Genomic DNA, 7,584 nt, shown 5'->3' with positions numbered 1-7,584 from the left:
TCTTCTAGCATTTGCATTAACCTCTTGTGAGGAACTGTGTCGAAGGCCTTGCATTCCAACAAAATGCAGTCTATCCACTCCTTTTTCTCGTGTCTTACTTTTGTTACCTTGTCGTAAGTGTGTGTGTGTGTGTGTGTGTGTGTGTGTGTGTGTGTGTGTGTGTGTGTGTGTGTGTGTGTGTGTGTGTGTGTGTGTGTGTGTGAAGATAATATTGATCAGTTTTGGTGAAGATGATATTCAGCAGGTGTACACAGTATGCTTGATGGATATATCTTCACGGAAGCCTATTCATTGTCACACAATGCCTTTAGTTTGTTTGGTATATGGTGCCTGACACGTATAGTAAAGAAAATATAATGATGCAATACCGAGAAGTTGATGTATTAGACCCAGGTGCAACACTTGAATATCTTAGTAATGAAGACGTTTCGCCAAGCAGCGACTCTTGTCAGTACTAAGACAGCAGAGCAATTGTTTATTCTGGCAACGTTTTGCTCCTTATTGAGCTCCTTGGTCAGCGTCAACACTAAGATCAACATTGAGGATAATGACTTGTCCATCTCATTCTCCCTGTCCTTCACATTATCTGTCCATCTCATTCTCCCTGTCCATCTCATTCTCCCTGTCCATCCCATTCCCCCTGTCCATCTCATTCTCTTTGTCCATCTCATTCTCCCTGTCCACCTCATTCTCCCTGTCCATCTCATTCTCCCTGTCCATCTCATTCTCCCTGTCCATCACATTCTCACCTCACGAGGGACAAACTTTTTTTACAGAGGCTAGGAGCTGTTATCTTATCTCAGTTCATTTCAAAACCCAGTTCTGAGGTATACTACCACCCCCAGGATGCCACCCACAACAGTTGACTAACACCCAGGTATCTAGTTACTGCTAGGTGAACAAGGGCAGCAGGTATAAGGAAACTTGCCCAACGTTTCCGCCCGGCTGAGAACCACGGACACTCAGTATGTGAACCGAGTTAAGCGTTGCCAGACGTAACACAGCCGTCTGTTTTTAAATCTACGAGTGGGGTTTGAACCCATGGCAAACGAGACCTAGGACTCACAGGCCAGTGCATTAACCACTCGGCCAGTTGGCTCTAATAAGATTAGAGTCAACTGGCCGAGTGGTTAACGCACTGGCCTGCGAGTTTTAGGTCTCGCTTGCCGTTTTGTGATTTGTTTGCAATCGTGTTAGGATTTCGTGAATTTTGATCTACTTATTTATGATTAATATATATTTATATGAACTCTTAGTTGTAATAAACAACTGTCAATGAATAAACAGAAGGGTGTATGTCTATCCTTCTGTTTATTCATTGACAGATTTTTTTTTACAAATTATGAAGGGATTCAGGGAAACAGGTTAGCCGGACTTGAGTCCTGGAGGTGGAAAGTACAGTGCTTGCACTCTGAAGGAGGGGTGTTGATATGAGGCGCGCCTCTGGCAAGACAGTGATGGAGTGAGTGATGATGAAAGTGTTTCATCTCTTTTCGAGTCACCCTGCCTCGGTGGGAGGCGGCCGATGAGTTAAAAAAAATTCATAGATCATGTGGTCTTGCGGGTAGTAAGAATAGATCTACTGTTAAAGCTCCTGGGCCGAGGAAAGGAGTTCAATTGGGCTACAGTTGGTGCTTCTGACAGAATTAATACAGAAAGTATTAATTCCGATTCCATCCTATTAGAGGCCCGGATTAATCTAGACTTTAGAGTCTAGACTGTAGAGCGTCGGACTGTTAATTTACGGACCGTGGTTCGAGCCCCTCGTCCACCTTTGTGTTTATTCATGTTTATATAATTACACTTAAATTATTTGAAGCTAACTTAAAATAGGATTTGAAAATCCTGGACGAGTAAAGACATTCACGTTGAACACTAAGTTAATTATTTTTCAAAACACGGACCGTCTGCCAGCTAGATAAACCCTGAGAAAGAAGAAACATTCACCATCATTCAGTCGCTGTCTTGCCAGAAGTGTACTTCTCTTATCTTTTGTCTCAGAATTAACGATGTAAAACAAGGATATGTTGTCGTGGAGGAAAGGGCGACATTGGGAAGTGATGGGAGCGTGAGCGACCTCGGCCGCTGGGGTGACACAAGTGATTGTGTAGGGAGGGCTCTTAAGGGCGACGTGTGATGGACTTCTGGAAGAGGAAGCTCCCCAAGGAGCAGCAGTTTAGGTCAGTTATTGGATGAAAGTGAAGGGCGACTCGTGACACCTGGGGACGACGATACAAATGGCGCACTGCTCACATTATCTAAGAAAATACACTTTCTGAATGAGCTTCTCTTGGCACAACGGTTCACTCTGTGTAGAGCTTTATCAAGTCATTATATGGCCTGATAAAGCTCTACACAAAGCGAAACGTTGTCACGACGGAAGTTTGTTCGACAACCCATGTCTTCTTCACTTCAGGAGGATGGATGGAGTTGCGTAAACCTCCGCCGCTTCCACGAAGTCAGTAGCGGAAGACATTCGGGGAAACTGTTGTCATGGCAATAGTGAATCCAGGCATGAAAGACTGACACTGAAACACAGTCGTACCAGTTAATGGTGGCGGTAGAAAGACACCATATATGCAGAGCAAACTGTTTCGTTCTAAGAGCTTTATTAAGTAACTTCAAGTAGAACCTAATCTGTCTGTAAATATAGGTTTACTCGTATTATGTTTTCACCATATTTGTCGCCCTGTGTTGCCAGTTGCCAGAACAACCAGGTGATGTGTGCCAGCGGGACGCTAGCAGTAATAATTATTTTAACAGACATGCAACAGAGGAGGCTGAATGTGTGAGAAACTGACACCGGCTGCTGTCTAACAGGAAGGTAGTTTTAATTCCTTGATTTAAGGAATTAAACCTATCGTCCCCTTCCTCGCATCAAACCAGATCACCTGATTAATTTCATAAAGCATGTTCCCCCCCCCTGAAATGGACACAATGTATATAATGTATATTTGATGTATGGTATATTTCATATAATTTTATATTGCTGATATTTTCATTAATAGCTAAAATGATGTAACATTTACACTTCACTGTGCTCACTGTTCGAGAATTATGGTTGGCTGTCCTCGTTGGTAAACTGGCGTCTCAGCAGTACCAGGGGCGAGTCACGTGATATCACCTGATGTGAGGCCTGTAGTCTAGAAATCGCTCTCTTTCCATAGCTTGTGATTGCTCAAGCACCGCTCTCTCCATATGCTCCTAGTGCTGGAAGCATCCCTCTCGTCTCTGTTCGTTATTTAGACTGTTTTGGTAGAGTATGATTTCGTTGGTGAGTCGAGACATACATCTTGTATTTCTGTGTAACTTAGTTCACAGAGCAGTATCAGACTTAGTGATTTTTGACGTTTTGCTGAGGTGGTGTATCTTGCCTGCACTCTGAGTCAACCCAGGTCCCAAGCTACAGCTTCTGACCTATTTTGTGTGGCATCTACACACAATCATAGTCGGGGATTTGGTTATGCTGAACTTAGATTCAGTATTAAGGGAGTTTCATGACTTTCATGGTGGATCTGCAAATACACACATTCTCACACACGCTTGTATATGCTAGTATTATTTTTATACTTGATAACAACATACCAGACAATACTGAAGTCATACTGATATGAAATGTGCCCTCAGAACTATAACTTTGCACTACAAGAAGAGATGAGTGGGAGCTTTTATCCTAAATTATATCAAATTCTTTTAATTTGATTTTGTCCACCTAAACAACTTTGTTAATAAACTTCTCAGTTTTTATTTCGTTAGTATCCTTTCAGTTGCAGTCCTAAAGCACTATTAAAATTTATCATAATTTTAAAGGATAACTGGACCAGAAACTTTCTGACAAGCTGTTACAAAACCAGAAACGGGCTAGCTGCTAGAGGGGGATCAGTAAGTTGACCTAGTATTCTCTGGAGGTGTCTACTTTATAGATATCGCATTTTGTAACAAAGCATCTAGGGAGTGAGGTTATTTGAAGATGGTTCAGGGGGGAGGGGGTCACCGCCCCCGGGGTGAGAGACTTGGTCTAGAGCAGGTCACTGTAGCTACTTGAACCACTGTTGCTCCACCAGCCAAGATTGATAGACTGAACACACCGACTCTACGCTGAGGGACTGATTACCTCAGACTCTTCGTCTTACACCGTTCTGGCCCATGGCCGGGCTTGGAGAGTAGTAAAACTCTCGAAACTAATCAAAGGTATATATATTTGCATTGGACTGAAGAAGCCACTGGCTGGCGAAACGTTTCCATATTAAAGCTTCCCAAATGTTGCACATGTTTTATTTATCATTGTGGCGTCTGTCAGTATTAGTACTATCCTCAGTATCCGACAAGATACTACAACCACTGTGCTACATTATCCATACAGGTGAAACGCTTGTTTTTAAGTGTCATACAAGGGGGTGGCACTAATAGGCTCTTCGATCACGCTAGAAACCGGAACGCCTAGCCTGGGTCACAGGGTCAGTAATTTCGAAATCGACTACAGGTAACAACTGCAGCAAATTGTGTTTGCAAATGATCTATTAAATACCAGGTGTGATACACAAGATAGGTTCTGCTATGATTGTCTCGTCTAAAAAACTTGAATATGTGGGTAGGATTGTTCAGGTACCTTCATGTCTATAATATGTGGGTAAGATTGTTCAGGTACCTTCATGTCTATAATATGTGGGAAGATTGTTCAGGTACGTTCCTGTCTATAATATGTGGGTAAGATTGTTCAGGTACCTTCATGTCTATAATATGTGGGTAAGATTGTTCAGGTATCTTCCTGTCTATAATATGTGGGTAAGATTGCTCAGGTGCCTTCCTGTCTATAATATGTGGGTAAGATTGTTCAGGTACCTTCATGTGTGTAATATCTGGGCAGGGTTGTTCAGGTACTTTCATAGTTATATAATGTGTGGGTAAGATTGTTTAGGTACCCTCAATGTTATAAAATGTGTGGGTAGGATTATTTAGGTACATTCATTGTTATATAATGTGTGGGTAGGATTGTCATTGCCTACTTTTCCCACTCATTTCTTTCACACTCTTCTTGTATAGGTGGCTTTTGCAAAGTCTGTCCATATTATCTATTTAATTTGCTCATCTTTCAGTATAATCCAGTTCCATGTCAAAATGGCCTAGCAGTTGCGAGAGGCAGGAGAGACGTACACTAAAGTTCATGTTCCACGGAGTTGTGGTGGTAACTTGTGTTTAGCAGTGTTATTTCTTAACACTTATTTTAGAGCTTTTAATAAAGTATATCACAGCTGTTGGTCTGTAGTATTACGTTAGTAGGGCCTCCACCCTCCTTTGTAAGGTTGTGCTCTGTACAATTAAATAAATTGTATACATTATATATATATCCCACCAAGGCAGGGTGGCCCAAAAAGAAAAACGAAAGTTTCTCTTAAATTTAGTAATTTATACGGGAGAAGGGGTTACTAGCCCCTTGCTCCCGGCATTTTAGTCGCCTCTTACAACACGCATGGCTTACGGAGGAAGAATTCTGTTCCACTTCCCCATGGAGATAAGAGGAAATAAACAAGAACAAGAACTAGAAAGAAAATATCAGAAAACCCAGAGGGGTGTGTATATACATGCTTGTACATGTATGTGTAGTGTGACCTAAGTGCAAGTAGAAGTAGCAAGACATACCTGAAATCTTGCATGTTTATGAGACAGACAAAAGACACCAGCAATCCTACCATCATGTAAAACAATTACAGGTTTTCATTGTACACTCACTTGGCAGGACGGTAGTACCTCCCTGGGCGGTTGCTGTTTACCAACCTACTACCTAGGATTTATATATATATATATATATATATATATAATATAAATATATATATATATATATATATATATATATATATATATATATACATGTATATGTCGTGCCGAATAGGCAGAACTTGCGATCTTGGCTTAAATAGCAACGTTTATCTTGCCATATAGGACAAGTGAAAATTTGTGTATGCAATAATTTCGCCAAAATCATTCTGAACCTAACGAAAAAAATATATTTCAGTGTGTTTGTTTAGTATTAAATTATTGTAAACAAATCTAAAATATATTTAGTTAGGTTAGGCTAAAATAAATTGTTCTTGTTATAATAAGGTTAGGTAAGTTTTCTAAGATTCTTTTGGTGCAAAATTAAAATTTTTTACGTTATCATTAATGAAAAAAATATATCTTTAAACGTATAAGATAAAATTTTAGAAAGGACTTAATTTTAAATGAGTTCTTGCTAATTGACCAGTTTTACATATTCGGCACGACATATATATATATATATATATATGTCGTGCCGAATATGTAAAACTGGTCAGTTAGCAAGAACTCATTTAAAATTAAGTCCTTTCTGAAATTTTCTCTTATACGTATAAAGATATATTTTTTCATTAATGTTAATGTAAAAAATTATAATTTTGCACCAAAAGACTCTTAGAAAACTTACCTAACCTTATTATAACAAGAACAATTTATTTTAGCCTAACCCAACTAAATATATTTTAGATTTGTTTACAATAATTTAATACTAAACAAACACAGTAAAATATATTTTTTTTCGTTAGGTTCAGAATGATTTTGGCGAAATTATTGCATACACAAATTTTCACTTGTCCTATATGGCAAGATGAGCGTTGCTATTTAAGCCAAGATCGCAAGTTCTGCCTATTCGGCACGACATATATATATATATATATATATATATATATATATATATATATATATATATATATATATATATATATATATATATATATCAACACTGCGCTAGCCAAGGACTCGAATCCATGTTGTACTGGCCTGCCTCATGGTGAGCGAGAACCACATGACACTTTAACTCACAGGACCACCAAATCCTACAAGAATGGCGCAGCCAGCAGAGCTAGTTGTTTCGCCGCCATCCGAGGACATACGGTGGTGTGGGAGCTTCTAATCTAATTTCATTCTCCTCCCTGTTTGGTGTACTAGCCTCACGAGCAGCATATATATGTTGTTAACACTGCGCTAGCCAAGGACTCGAACCCATGAGGCAGGCCAGTACAACATGGTTTTTTTGAGGAGAGGGGAGAAGGTTGTGGTGAGGAGGGTGTTGTAGCAATATCACCTGGTTGTCTTCACCATAAACCTGCCTCAGGATGTGTCGTGGCTGCCTGCTTTTCCATAAATCTTTTAAAAAATATAGTTCCTTGGGGGAGGCGATGCTTTCAAGAGATGCTTGGTGTCGGTAAAGAGCTTTTGATCCACGGAATTGGAGCTACCCTCACTTATGTGGATCATCTGTTTTTTTCCTATTCCTCAAACAAGGTTTTATCCTTGCGGATTTATCGTTTCCCTATGAGCACCTTTGATATGCCTTTCATGAGTTATGAGAATTTTTCTAACAGAGCCTGATCTAAGGGGCAGGCTGTTGCTGCTAGTGGCCCTTTTACTCATACGTCCATCACAGTCTGGTTGATCTGTGTGCATAATAATTGCGTAGCGGCCACGTGGCAGGGAAACCAAGTTAGCGTTGCTCTTCCTAGAAAGAAACAAATGAAAATATGCCAGAAATTCCTGTGTGTTGTGGGGAAAAACTAGCCCAGGTGGGGC

Source organism: Cherax quadricarinatus, chromosome 67, assembly GCF_038502225.1.
Source record: "Cherax quadricarinatus isolate ZL_2023a chromosome 67, ASM3850222v1, whole genome shotgun sequence".
Classification (NCBI taxonomy): Eukaryota; Metazoa; Arthropoda; class Malacostraca; order Decapoda; family Parastacidae; genus Cherax; species Cherax quadricarinatus.
This window is presented reverse-complemented; position numbering follows the sequence as displayed.